We start from the raw sequence: 14,777 nt of genomic DNA, 5'->3' as shown, positions 1-14,777 counted from the left end.
CTTGAGGGAACCGCCCCTCCCCGGCCTGCTGCTGCCCCTCCTCCTGTCCCTGGGCCCTGCGCCCCCCGCTGCATGCCCCCTCCCTGCTGCCCTTCTGCACCCGGCCCTCCGGGCGCTCTGCGGGACCCGAGCCACGCGCGGCGGCTCGACACTTGGAACTCAGCCCTTCTGCGCTGCCATTTGCTGTCAGATTAAAACACACACTGGATTTTGAAGACTCGGCATGAGAATGAAAGTAAAATATCTCACTAATCATTTTTATTCCGATTACCCGTTCAAACGATGATCTCTAATATGCTGGGCTAAATACATCAAAATCAACTCTACCTGTTGCTTCTACGTCTTCCAATGGGGCTACTAGAAATTTCCAAATGACAGAGGTGGTTGACATTACGTCTCTAGTGCAAGTGCCCTGGGTCCCAGGCATCCCGCTCCCTCCTCTGCCTCAGGTGCCCCTCGGTACCCAGGTCAACCCGACTTTCCTTCTTCGGAACAAGCACGTCTCAACCACGCGCTCCAGTGTTCTTAGCCGAAGACTTGTTTGATGAGTGAACCATCCTCTTATGGTGCCAGGGGTTGACCACGCGTAGGCCCAGCTCTCCACGCATGCTCATGAGACGCCTGCCATGTGTAGAGATTGTGCTTAAACCAAGCGGGTGTCCTGGGAAGCGTAAGGCAGCTCTGCCGTCCAGCCGCTAACAACCGAGGTGGGCATCACCCCTCCATCAGAATAATCCGCAATGTTGGCATATCTCCGTATCTTTTCCCAGGACAACAGATCGCACAGCAATTCTAGGCCCAACAGCAGAATGGCGGGCCCTGCATCATGATCACAGCAGGATTTTCATGGAGGCTTTCGACGCCTACCGCTTACGTCCATGTGCTTCTGACCCACCGCATTATCAAGCCCTTGAAGACTTTTTTTTTCCCCCTCCCTGGCAAGAAATACACGACATACTTTTCTCTGGCGTAGGTGGCACCGCGAAGGGAGGTAAATGACTTGATCCAACTTACAACATTTAAAACAAAATGTTGAGACACCTTCTGCTTGTTTGCTTCTGTTTAAAGAGGGAGAAGTCTGGGGGGCTCTGCTTCTCCTGGGCCATCCCACAACCTCTTCTCCATTTCTTCCCGCAGGAAAAAACAGAGCAAAACCAATTAAACAGGACGGAGGCTGGAGGGAGGAGGTACTCCTGGGGAAGTGGCTCTTCTTTTGTTGAGGAAGCCAATCATGATGGCATGATGGTGGAAGAAGCCAACGATAACTTCACTTATAAATTGCACACCTTGGCCACATGGTTCTTAGCACAAATTAGGGATGGGGTTTAGTTTCGATTCTCTTTCTTCTGAATTTGATCATTTTAAAAGAAGAACGTCTTTCCTGAAGCATTCCATATTTACAGCCCACACGTTTTCTGCTCATTCTGCGTACAGAGTTGCCTTTTGGACACAAATGCCCCCAAGAGATCGCAATAGACTGAAAATGGCCATGTTTATCCCAAAATGTTTATTTCCTCCATCCTTCTATAGACACTATAGTCCATTTCCTTTCCTACCGGTTTTTTTTTTATCTCAAAAAAAGCAAGTTTTATCATTTGAAAGTATCTCGTGCCATAAAAGCAGATCAATATTAAAACAAGGGCATAATCACACAGATCAGTCTCAGGCAACAGATGCGGGATTTAGGGTGGAGAAAAATGAGACCTTTGCCACCACCGTGATCAACTGCAAAGAACAAAGGAAGCAGAGCCCAGCTTCAGGGCGGGGACCTCCCGGTGGGCTCTGTGCCCTGGGCCCGGGCTCCCTCCGTCCGCAGGCGGGAAGGGCTCGACTCTCTGCCTTCAGCCGCCAGAGTGAAGTGTGAGTCCCCGGCTCTGATTATGGTAAATCGTGGGTGTATTTTCCACGTCAGCTGTGGCTCCACCCCCACCGTCGCATGCCCCCTTGTATTCACGGGCACGCTCTCCCCTCTGCCCAATGCCCTTCTCCTACCAGCACCACCACCCTTCCCCCCGCCAGCCGTGCCTGCCAGCCGCATGCCCCCACCTCCCTACTCCAGCGGGAGCCCCTCTGAGGACACTTCCCCGACCAGCCTCCCAGCCACCTGCACCGGGCCCCCCTCACGTCCTTTGCACAGATCCCACCTTGGCACTTGCTCGCTTGTTTATTATTTGCCTGTAGGTCCGCCTCCTCCCTGGATGGTAAACCCTTGAGATAAGAAACTGGATCTTACTTAAAATGGTACCTAAAGGGCCTAGCACAGAGCTAGCAATCCTCAGCCTGTGTTTTTTTGAATGAACACATGCCCTTATGGGCTCAGGGTGACGATGGGAACCGAGGATGATTGGACAAAACCCCTTCCTTATGGAGTCCAGAGTATCAAAAAGGTGTACACACCTGGCTTCACAATGGAGCATGTGATGGTTAAGCTCTAGACCGGGAGGGGCAGCTCTGAGGGATTGCGGAGCCAGGAGCCCATCTGGAATACCAGCTCGGGCACAACGTGAATGTCCATCCCTTCATCCTGTAGGTGGTCGTGGTGGGCTGATGCCAATGTAGGGGCTGCAGGCACATCAGAGAATTAAAGTCTGGAGCACCTGGGTGGCTCAGTTGGGCAAGCATCTGAGTCTTGATCTCAGCTCACTTCTTGATCTCGGGGTCAGGAGTTCAACGCTGGGTATGGAGCCTACTTTAAAAAAAAAAAAAAACAGACAAAATTTGATGCCCTCATCAAACAGGAGACAGACCAACAAGTTCAAACAACCCCAAAGAAAGCAAGAGATGCCACGGAAGGCCGAGCACTCGGGCAGGTAGTGTGGTGGGGATGCTGGCACGCCAGAGAACAGTCGTCGGGCAGGTCATCGCGCAGACGAGCTCCTCGGCCCTTGAGACCCAAGAGAAAAACTGGAAGAAGACGAGTCTCCCTCCACCTCCTCGTCTCCTCCAAAGCACACACCGTCCTCACGCCCGGGGCCTCTTCTTCCGACACCCACCCGGGCCTTCAGGGCGCGGCCCGGCCTCCTCCTCCCTGGGGAGGCGGCATCTCCAAGCCGCTGCTCCTGCTTCCCAGCATCCTCGGGAGAGGCCATCTCTAATGTGATGCACCATAGAATCACTGGGGACGCTGATGCCCCCCACCCCCCGGCCCCGGCCCCCAGCCCCCGGCCCCGGCTGGCACAGCCACACACCCATTAAACCACATTCCCAGGGACTGAGACCTGCAGACCGGTGCAGCACGGCCAGGTTGAGAGCTCACAACCCACACGAGTCCCCGCGCCGTCGCCTTCCGTGTCCACGGCCGTGGCACAAGCCCCCACCTACCGTCCCCTCCCCCCGGGAGTGAGTTCCATTCCCTAAGACCCCCTGGGTTTTCTCAGGGACCACCTCACTTGGCATTTCTCCAGATCCTGACACTCTTGCCCCTTCTCTTCTCTTGAAGCGACCTTCCCCCGGCTTCCAGTGTCCCATCGTCACCCCTGTTCTCTGGTTGGTGCCTCTTTGCCTCCTTTGTCCCACTTTCCTTACCTTTTCCTCCTTTTTGCTTCTACGGTGCGGGTGTTTCCAGAGAAGCATCTCGGCTCAGTCTGCACACAGTGCGCCCGCCATGAGGGCTCGGTGGCATCCCTCTGCTGAGGACCCCCGATCTGTCCAGGCGAGAGCCCTCCCCAGAGCACGCGGCCTCGGTCCTAAACCTCTGCCTGCCTAGACACCCACCAGTTGGCCTTTCCGCTCCCTGGGTCCCCCCGACCCGCCCACGTTTACCCCGGCATTGAGTCCTGCGGAGCTGTGCAGCCTGCTCTGCAGTCCCTGCCCCACTACCCCGTCTCTCATCTGGACTATCCCAAGCGCCCTCTGTTTCGTCCCAAACCCCCTAACCTGTACCTCACTATAAAACACAAATCCAAGAGCCACCCTGGGCGCCCCAGGTTGTGTCAGGACACACTGCGGTTTGGCTGGTGGCCCACGAGGTCCCGCATTTCTCTCCCGCCCCACGTCTTGCAGCAGCCCTACTGAAGCGCTCGTGCTTCCCCATATGAGGCCCCGCTGGCAGCCCAGCGTCCCTCCCAGACCCACCTCTTTGTCTGGTGATGTCTCATGCATTCTTCAGGACTCTGCTCAGAACCCCCTGCAGGAAGCCTCTAGTACCAGGTACCAGTCGGGATGCTTTCAGCTTCAAGCTAGAGATTTAAGATCGTAAGACGCAGAGGCTTGGAATCCTCCTGGCAGGCCGTGCACCCCAGGCAGCTCCTGAGCCAGCTAACTCAGCAGCCTGCCGATGTCCGCACCGTCGGCGGCCTCCTCCGTTCCTCGGCTTTCCCCACGTGGTCTCACACGGCAGGCCTCAACTCCGAACATCAGATCCACACGAAACCACTTCCAAAGATGGAAAAAAATAACAGCTTCCCCCTGCCCCCCCCCCCCCCAGGACATCTTCTTTTATCAGAGAGGGAAATCCCTCCCAGCAGACTCTCCCACTGGGCCCATTAGGGGGGTCTAGGCTCCTCGCTCCCCCTGGAGAAATCCTTGGCAAAGGAGAAGCATTGCTATGGTTTATGTGTGACTGGGGGGGCGGGGGAGCCCCTCTTCTTTGAATGCATTCTTCCTCTTCTTAGGCAAGTTCCTATCGGAAAGGATGAGCGGGGACATGGCTGAGGGATAGGCTGTCAACGGCGTTAGCCATGCGCTCTCTCCTCGCGTCCCTCCTCGCCACGGCCTCACCCCTGCACCCGGCGCCTTCAAGTACTCGGCCATTGGGCTTTCCCAGCTGTCCCATAGTGCTGGTTCACCTACCGGCCCCTTACACCGGCCTCTGTGCGGCTTATTCCTCTCTGAGTCTTCAGCACCCAGCAAGGCCGAGCACAGAGCGCCAGTGAAAGCTATTGCTTGAGTGTTTCAGTGACTGAATTAGTGGCATGTTCTAGAACTGTGCTTGCATCAATGCTAGTAATTTGACCCAACTGTGGAGCGATGGTTTACCCATCTGAAGAGACTTACACGTGACGTGACCTTTTGCTCCATGTAATTTTTTTTTTTTTTTTTTGGTTTTGTGACTTAGTCCTCTGCAGCAGCAACCAAATGACTACTTTCTTCCTTAAATAGAGTTGATGTTTCTGGATCTCCAAAGGACCATACTGGTGTTGAGCCATTTTCTTTTTTTTCTTTTTTTTCCTCTTGCGCCATTAAGCGTCTGCCAAGCCAGCGTAGATCAACACCATCTATCGGCATCCCATCCTCAGAGCGGAACTCCAGAGGCAGGGCTTCCTCTTCTGGGTCAAGGTGACCCGTAACTTGCATCTTCTTCGTGCTAACCCTCGGTCCGCACAGCTGCAGCGTCTCTGTGAGGTGGTCAGCAGCTTCTCGCCCTGTGCCTTAGCAAATATTTATTGAGGGGATTAGTGGATGAATCATCTAACTGACTCGCGTGTAATCTTCAAAAACAGCCATAGCAGACAAGAGTCTTATTTAAGAGGTGTCTGCCTCAGCTCAAACAGCTTTAAAAATCACCAAATTAGCAGCTTTTATCCATGTTGACACTCCGTTCTCAAACTAATTACCTGCTTATGCAACTGACCTTATGAAGGGCTGTTGACACCTCCTTAAGTTATCTTTGGAAATCAGAATCGAACCCAAACACAATTATGATCTTGCCAGGTTCAAAAACTGCCATTTGACACGGCCAGAATCCCCCCATTGAATTCAGAAATCGAACTCAAACCCTAAAGTCGGGAAAAGAGGGGATGCAAATCAAACCAGCAGAGGAATAATGAACAGAAACAGCCATTGGTTAACTTAGGCACGGAAATAAGAATAGAAGTGTCCACGGAAGCACACACTGCCATTATTCTATTATAGAATGAATGTTAGCTGGTTGATGGAAATTTTGCTTTTGACATTTATATGGACAATGGTTCCTTAGCAAAAAGAACTGCAGAGCACTGTCACGCCAATGTCCCACGTGACAATAAGCATCATCCCTTCGGCAGAAGTCACCGCTAGCATCCTAGACCGGCCCCTCAGAGCAATCAGACATCAAACAGGGTATCCTATCAGACGTTAGGGTCCATGAAAGCAAAGTCATGGCATCATGGCGTCACGGCCCAGACTGCCAGGCAGGGGTACCTCCCGTCACGGGCCCCACGGGCAGGACTTGTCGGAGGATCACGGAGACGACGATGGCAACTTAACCAGAGGCCCAGTAACTCCTGCTGGAATGGAGCAGCGTCCTCACAACAACATGCTCAGGCACAGCCTCCAAACTTCAGCAGTCAGAAATGGGGCTCCTTGGGCCCAGGATTCGGCCTGGGAACGAAGGAACAGAGCTCCCAGCAAACGTGGCCCTGTCACAACAAACCAAGGGCCGATCCTAGCTCACCGGGCCATAAATTCCTGGGGAACAGGAACAGCTCGGTGGTGACAATATTATTCATAAATAATATTCAGGTTTGGGCTGACTCTGCAATGCACGTTCATAAAGTCTTCAAGTGAAGGTGAGCTTTAGAATCTGTTTAATCCAAACTCCTCATTTCACTAAAAAGAAATCAAATTGGTTTTGTTTTGTTTAAAGACTTTATTTATTTATTCATGAGACACAGAGAGAGGCAGAGACACAGGCAGAGGGAGAAGCAGGCTCCAGGCAGGGAGCCCGACGCAGGACTCGATCCCAGGACCTCGGGGTCATGACCTGAGCCTAAGACAGATGCTCAACCACTGAGCCCCCCAGGCGTCCTGAAGAAATCAAGTTTTAAAGACGGGAAGGGCAAGACCCTTCCCACACAGTCTTGGGCTCCATATGCTCTGATTAACTCTTCATACAATAACAATTGTGTAATCTTTTCTAAAGAGAAAAAAAAATTCAGCGTTTTAGCAAAAAAATATTTTTTCTCATTATTTATTAATGGTATAGAAAAGTTACTTTCAGCTTCATAAGTTATTGTATTGAGCTGCATGCTTGTACAATAAATTACTCTTATGCTGCACAGTGAATCAGAGACAAATCTGGGTCGGGCTTTTGTTCAGGGAAACACGTCTCATCGGGCTGCTGCTTGCGTGCTGTTTCCTCTGCAACCATCAGGCTTCCTCAGAACCGGATAGATCAGATGCACAAAAGCACGATCTGATATGTGTGCAGAAGACACAACTTCACATTCAGGATGGGCTCAGCATTTGTAGGACACGCAAGAATTCAGGTTAAATTCTATTTTTTGAGACTTTCCGTCATAATATGAAAGACTGTAAGGGGTGTTTATCCGTGTCCACGCTACCTTCCCAAGTACGTTTCTGACAGCAGAGAACTTCCCTTCTGAAGATGATTAGCACAGAATTCTCCAACTACAGTTTTATCCATCCGTGATTCAAAGAATGCTTCGCAGCCTTGCACTGGGTACGCTTGGAGCCTTGCGTCTCTTGAGCTCCTCCTAGTTCCAGAGTGGGTGCTGGGGCCTCATGCAGAACGGCAGCGCCTCCGGCCCTGCACCCCGTGTCACTTCACTGCGTCAGCACAGTGAGTGGGAGACTTCCAGGAAGTCCTTTGCAGGGGGGGAGCTAACACCAGCCCAACTATAGGTTCAGGGGGCTGGAAACCACGTACATCCCACTAAACCCCGCTCAGGTACGTCCTCGTTAACCTCTGTCCTCTCAGCAGGATCCCACGGAGTTCACAGCCGTGATGAAGTCACCTACCCAAGACGACAGGCAAAAGACAGTGGTCTTAATTTATTGTGGCTGAAACACCATTTAAAATATTTTTACAAACACAGTCATGGGAACATAGAGCTGGTGACCCTGTGAGGGGCCCTTGAAGCTTTATGACCTTCGCGCTCCTTGTGACCTCTGTATCCTCCTGGAAGAGGCATAGTGAATCATAGTAATTAACTTTCTAATGTTAGAATTTCACATTTTGTGGATAATTACAGCTTATTCATGATATATTATTAAATTTCACATTGCTGAGTTAAGTCTGCTAATATTTTTGTGTAGAATGTACCTATGTTCATAAATGGTATTGGATTAATTAATTTGCATTTCTTGTACCATCCTTGTCAAGTTTGGTATTAAGACAGGTTACATTCGCATGTTCTGGAATAATTTTTATAAAACTGAACTTTTTGTTCCTTGAATGTTTGATATCACTTAGCAAAACTGCCTGGAGCTGGATTATTTTTTTGTAGGGATATTTCCTGTTATTTGACTATTTTTATTGATTATGGAACTATTTACATTTTCTATTTCCTCTTGAATCAGTTTTGGTGTTTTATATTTTTCTAGGATTTTTCAATTTTATCTAATTTTTTTTTTCAATTCGTTGGCATTAAGTTGTTCAAAAGATGGTATTTTCTTTTTAATATATCCAATTATGTTTTTTACATTTTTACATTACACGATTTTTACATTTACATTAGAAAATCAGTTACTATCGTTAACTTGTGTCTCCTCTTTCTCTTTCTCTCTTTTTAAAGATTTCACTTATTTATTCATGAGAGACACAGAGAGAGAGAGAGGCCGAGACCCAAGCAGAGGGAGAAGCAGGATCCACGCAGGGAGCCCGACGTGGGACTTGATCCTGGGACTCCAGGATCACGCCCTCCTCTCTCTCTCTTTTATTAATCTTGCAGAGTATGTCAATTTTATTAGTCTTAAAAACAAGACTTTTGCTTTGTGGATCTTCTTTATTATGTGTTCATTTCCTGCGTTAATCTTTGTTGTTTCCTTCTACTTTCTTTGAGTTTATTTCGCTCCTCTTTTTTAACTTCTTAAGAAGAATACTTAATTCACTAATGTTCTACCATAATTATTATCTGACTATCCTCCAGATGACAAAGGCATAAGAATTAGAAATAAAGGTATTCTGACAATATGATCATGTAGAAAATACAAAAGAATGTACCTATCAATTATTAAGTGACTAAGTGGATTTAGCCTGATTGTTAGATAACTATGCCAAGATCAATCTAAGAAAACAAATTATATTTCCAAATACTGGCAAGAAATGATTAGAAAATGTATTCTTTTTAAAAATATGATTCCTGTGCTCACTTTGGCAGCACATATACTAAAATTGGAACGATACAGAGAAGATTAGCATGGCCCCTGCGCAAGGATGACACGTAAAAATATGATTCCTAAACTAGTATCAAAATCCTCCAATATCTGTAAATTTAACAAAATATGCACAAAGCATTACTAATGATAAATTTTAAAGACCTAATCAAAGTAAAGAACTATTACCCACTGATCAGGGTTACCTGCTTATGTTTATACCACTGTGGGTGGAAAATAAACTTGTACTAAGGCGATGAAATTCAGAGATTTGTTATAAGTATTTTGACTAAAAATGCATGCCAGTGTGCCATGATTTTCTCAATGATCAATTAACTAAGTGTATAACCCCTAAAAATTATGTTTTTTATTAGGTTCCATTTCAAAGAGTTTTAATTAAAAATCATCCTCTCTTTCTTCAGCCTTAACTCTGCCCTTTGCAGAAGCCGAAGGGCTTTCCCGTCTGCTAGGCCTCAGGGATAGTTTGGATTAAATTGGTCTCAAGACCACTTTCAAGTCTAAGGCAGGGAGCCCTGGAAAGAACACCCCTTTCATCATCTCTCTGTCCTGATTCTCTAAAGCAGTCTTATTAAGGGGCAGAATGTCAAAGGTAAATCTGCCACGCTTGCCCATCAGTGCTTCTTAGAATATCTACTCTAACCTCAGCTCCTGGTGAGTGGTCCTTCCCCTCCCCCAGCAAGTGAGCAAGTACCCAAATCTAGTTGATTTATTGGTTTGTCAGGGACAAGTCAGATCCTGGGGCTGGAAGATCAACGAGATCTGTTTTTAGCCACGTTCAGGCTGATAAGTAAACAGGGAAACCAATCTTTAATGAAGCCAGAGAGTGGTGCTCCTAACCAGAGAGAGCATTTGGAGTGGGGGAGTGTGAGGCCTGGCTATCTTTCCCAGAACTGAGTCCCATGAGACCCTTCCGGGCTTCTAATGAATTCCTTCTTATTTATGCTAATTTGGATCAGCTTCTGTTGTTTGTAATAAATAGATGGAGACAGAGTGTTGTGACAGTAGTCAGCCAGGAGTCTGAAGAAGACATGGGGCCTGTCTTCTCTCAGTTATCCTTCTGTCAAAGTGTAATTCCCAAAATATTAAAAACCTGATTTTCATATAGATAAGTAAGCACATGTCAGAGTTTTATTTAGTTCATTAATGAGGGAACCAGGAGGATGGCAATGCTGGATCAGAAGAGAAAATGAGAAAATAGGACTTCTGTCGTCAGTGGGGGAAGCAAGGAGAGCTGAGGTAAGATTCCAAAATCAGATGCAAAACTGGTTTGTAGCCAAGAAGGCAGTAAAACCGTAATATTTAGGGTTGTCCTTTCTATCTGGGCAGGAAATAAAATCGTCACCATCTTACTAGTATTGTACAAGGTCTGAGCCCAAATCAACAGTACAAACTATGTTGCATTCCCATAGAGACTGAGAGGACCCTTGGGCAAGCTGCTCTGATCAGTGCTTCCCAGACTATATGAAAAGACAGACTTCTGGGTCCTGCTCCTAGAAATTTTGATTTAGTAGGTCTTGGGCTTGGCCTGAGAATTCGCATTTTAGCAAGTTCCCAGGTGACATTGCTAGTCAGCAAACCACATTTTGAGTAGCATGACTTTATTTTTTTTTAATTTTTATTTATTTATGATAGTCATACAGAGAGAGAGAGAGACAGAGACACAGGCAGAGGGAGAAGCAGGCTCCATGCACAGGGAGCCCGATGTGGGGTTCGATCCAGGGTCTCCAGGATCGTGCCCTGGGCCAAAGGCAGGCGCCAAACCGCTGCACCACCCAGGGATCCCAGTAGCATGACTTTAGATGACATCAAAAGGTCATGAAATAACCCTTTTGCTTATTACTAAGGTTTGACCAGCTTTCCTCAAACCTCCACTCTGCGTTCCCAAGAGAGCTAAACCTCTGGATGAAGAAAAGCAAAACGAGGCAGACAGTTCTAAGTCCAAAACTGAGTGTAGGACTGAGATGAGCACAGCGAGGTCATAGAGGGGAGTCATGTTTCCCTACGCTAGGTAGGTCTCAGTAGCACAGACCCACAGGGCAGGCACTTGCACCCCCACCCCCCCGAGCTCCCATCTGCACCTTTGGTTTTACTGCAACACAAGGAAAAGCTTATTCAAGCCACACCAGCCAGTGACAAAGAAGAAGAATCTAAAGAAAGAGGCAGAAAACAAATTCCTTTTAAAATCAGGAACTCTGCTGGCCTCAGCTGCCTTCCCAGGAGGTCTCAGTAGCACTTAAAGGAAGTGCAAGAGGAGAGAAGACAGTCGCCTTCTCCCGAGGCAGCAGTCCTGAGCTCACTGCAACAGCCCCTTCTTACCCCGCTGGCTCCAGGAGATCAGGTTGCCAGAGAAATCACAGGGCACTTGACTACATTTGAATTTCAAATAAATAACAATTTTTAATGTAAGTATGTCTCAGGTATTTCACGGGACATATTTATACTACAAAAAAAACCACACATTTTTAAAATCTGATTTAACTGGGTATTTATTTGCTGTATTTGGTGTATTGGTATTTTTATTTGGTGTCATAATACCAACTTTATGGCTATTGTGAGGATTAAACGAGGTAATAAATATAAAGTATTTAAAACATAGAAAGCATTGGATACCTGTTAGTTCCCCACAGCCTCCCCCGTCGTACAGAAGCTCAGCCTCGGAGAGAGAAGGTAACCTGCCAATATCGGACAGCAAGTGTTGGGGCTCCCACATCCCCAATAGTTTATATGTTGAAGCCCTAACACCCAGCACCTCAGAATGTGACTGTATTTGGAGACAGGGCCTTTAAAGAGGTCATTAAGTTCAAAGGAGGCTGTTAGGATGGGTCCTAATGCGATCTGTCTGGTGTCTTTGTAAGAGAAAATTTGGACACAAGAAGAGGCCAAAACTGTGAGAAAACTAATTTCTGTCATTTAAGTCACTCAGTGTGCGGGGTCTTGTTATGATAACGGAGTAGGTAAGAGGCCAAGGTGGGGTTCAAACCCAAGAGTTTGGGCACCAGGGGTCAGGTGGTGCTTAGTCACTAGGCGAGACCACTAAGACATGCAGTCAGCAAGGGTCCTCCCAACATCTAAGGCAAACTGTCCCTTGTGAGGATGAATCCCTCTGAATCTCCATCCCCAGCCTCCCCCCGCCGCCATCTCCTCTGGGATTCACCCTTGCTGTGCTGACCGAGTCTCCGCCATAGACCATTCTCTCCTTCCCTGCCCACCGCCCTTGATGTCCCTGGCTTCTGGGAATCCCTAACAACAACCAGGGTTGTCTTCTGAGGGCTCCGTGCTGTCGCCACGGTTTGATGCAGGGTGTGGAGTGAACGTGTGAAGGACTGCATGAATGCCATCCTCCTGGCTCGCACTCCCACGCTCCCCCGTTCCCGCGTATCCTCCTGCCTGGACCGCCGTGCTGTTCCCACCAGTCCCCTCCGACTGAGAGGTTCGTGACCGGCCTTTAGTTCTTGCTCCTTTTTCTTATTTCTCTCCGAGCATATGAGTGTGTGCGCGCGTGTGCGTGTGTGTGTGTGTGTGTGTGTGTGATAGAGAGATTGGGAAAGAGAGAAAGAGAAAAAAAATTGGAAGGAGTCCCCATATTCTCATCCAGTTGCTCACATTCTTGTAAGATCAGGTGCCATAGCAGGTAACAGCATGGACTGGCCTTTTCCCTAACCTTACCAGTATAAGCCTCAGGACTGCATGAAACATTTCCAGCTAAAGTTGTAAATAAGCATCTCACCAGAATGTTCAATGCTTGAATTTGAACCCAAGTAAACACTAACACTGGAATAAAACCCAATAAATTATTTACCTCTACCAGAGGGAAGTGTGTCCTCCAAGAGAACGGCATTTGGCTGCTGGCTGACTGGTTGCTTGTCCAAAGACCCCGTTGTGGGTTGAATGGTGTCCCCCCGCTCCCCAAAATATATAGAAGTCCTGAGCCCTAGTACCCAAGAATGTGGCCTTATTTGGAAATAGAGTCGTCACAGATGCAATTAAATTGAGATGAGGTCACACTGGTATAGGTGGGTCCTTAATCCACTTGGTATCTTTACATGAAGAAGAGAGGGACACACAGGGTGGATGCCACGTGACAACAGACGAAGATGGGGGACTGATGAAGCTGCAAGTCGAGGGACCCCAAGGACTGACGGCCGCCACCAAAATGCAGAAGAGGCAAGGGAGGTTCGTAACCAGAGTCTCAGAGGGAGCACGGCCCTGCTCACAGCTGCAGGCGGGCCTCCAGCCTCCAGAACCACGCGACAATAAATTCTTTTCTGAGCCACCCTGTTTGTGGTTCTTATTTATGACAACCCTAGGAAATCAAGACAGGACCCTTTTACTGGTCTTGGGCTCGTCCGCATCCAAATATCTCCGGCGGTTCTGTAAAATTTTACGAATGGTTCTGTTGCCATCATGTGTCGCGTAACAAACGAACGCTTAGCAGCTCCACGCAACAACTCAGGATTTTATCTCCGCGGTTCTACCGGCCAGAATTCAGAAGGGACAGAGGGGGTCCTTCCGCTTCTGCCCCACAGTGACCCGGTCTCATGTGGAGCGGAGGGAACGGCAGGGTGGGCGGGAGAGGCAACCTCGCCCCCAGGCCCGGCTTCCTGCCCTGCACCAGGGCTTCCTCGCAGCATGGGGGTCGGGCCCCTTGAAGCAGCCGCACCAAGGGAGACCGGGGAGGAGCTGCCCCCTGAAAGCTGAACCCGGGACCCAGCGGCGTCGTATCCTGGTCCCGCAGCCGCAGGCCACCCTCCAATTCAGGAGGAGGTCGGGCCCCTCCAAGAGAAGACCTGCCCGAGCGTCCCCGGGCCTCGTGCTCAGGAGCCACCTGTGGGCCCAGAGCGGTTCCTCCGGTGACAGTGGGCGTGAGCCACCGCATCCGACCCCAAACCCACGGGGAAGCCCGGCGAGCACGCACTGGATGGAAAGGCAGCACGACGACGTGTTTCTTTCCAACTTGTGACTGACGAGGCGTCGGCGAGGCCCACAGCTGCACGAAGAACCCAGAGCGGCTCGGATGCGAGGGGACGATGTTCCCTTCTTGTTGGAGGAGCCTGGGTCGCCCCCCAAGAGCCGAGAACCCCCCACGTAAACACAGGGAGGCCATCGGGGCAGCGGGGCGGGAGGAGGGAGGAGGGAGGAGCGCCGTCCGCCTGCAGCTCCTTGCCCTCTGGCTGTGGGGTCCGGGACACCAGGGCTTGCAGCCCAGCGCGGCCCCTTCCTGCGTGTGTTGGGGGTCGGACTTGCAGATGCTTCTTTTCCATCTCTCCCTAAAACGAACAGACCACAACGGAGCCGTTCTTTCTCAGAGCTCATCTGTCTGTCTGGGTTCTGTCCGGGGTTCCGTCAGGGTCCCCTGGTGGGAGCCATCTGTCGGCCGCTCATCCCCGCCCAGAGGGGGGCAGCTGTGCAGGTTGCGACCCCCGCGGTGCTGGGCCCTGGCCCGGCCCTGGGAGGCCGGGAGCTGCCCACCCCCAGCCCCGACTCCTTCTAGGCTTGGCCGCAGCCTCTCCAGACGCCCGACGGAGGCTCGGCTCCAGGCAGCGGCAGGGAGCACGGAGCACCAAGCACCCAAGGGAGAGCATGGAGGCACGAGGCCGCGGGGCAGCGCGGGGAGGGGAAGCGAGCTGCCCGACATGGGGCACAGACCTGCGCCTCCCCATGGCCCCGAGGGTCCTGCCGCCTGCGCCCTGAGGCCCCGCACCTGCCTGCCAGGCACCTGG

The 14,777-nt window shown here is 50.0% G+C and overlaps 1 long non-coding RNA gene and 1 other non-coding gene across 2 annotated transcripts in view; both read left to right on the top strand.

Annotated features, from left to right (window-relative positions):
• Positions 1-11,656, top strand: part of LOC140595160 (uncharacterized) — a 30,201-nt gene extending 18,545 nt beyond the window's left edge. The window contains exon 4 of the long non-coding RNA XR_011996565.1: positions 8,457-11,656. This is a non-coding gene — a long non-coding RNA (uncharacterized lncRNA). The remainder of the gene's footprint in view (positions 1-8,456) is intronic.
• LOC112932610 (U6 spliceosomal RNA) lies at positions 9,026-9,132 on the top strand. The gene has a single exon (XR_003237505.1). It is a non-coding gene; the product is annotated as a U6 spliceosomal RNA (small nuclear RNA).
• Positions 11,657-14,777: the final 3,121 nt, after the last annotated feature.

This window comes from Vulpes vulpes, chromosome 13 (genome assembly GCF_048418805.1).
Source record: "Vulpes vulpes isolate BD-2025 chromosome 13, VulVul3, whole genome shotgun sequence".
Lineage (NCBI taxonomy): Eukaryota > Metazoa > Chordata > Mammalia > Carnivora > Canidae > Vulpes > Vulpes vulpes.
The sequence above is the reverse complement of the archived record's forward strand: the minus strand, read 5'-3'. Positions and strand labels throughout refer to the sequence as shown.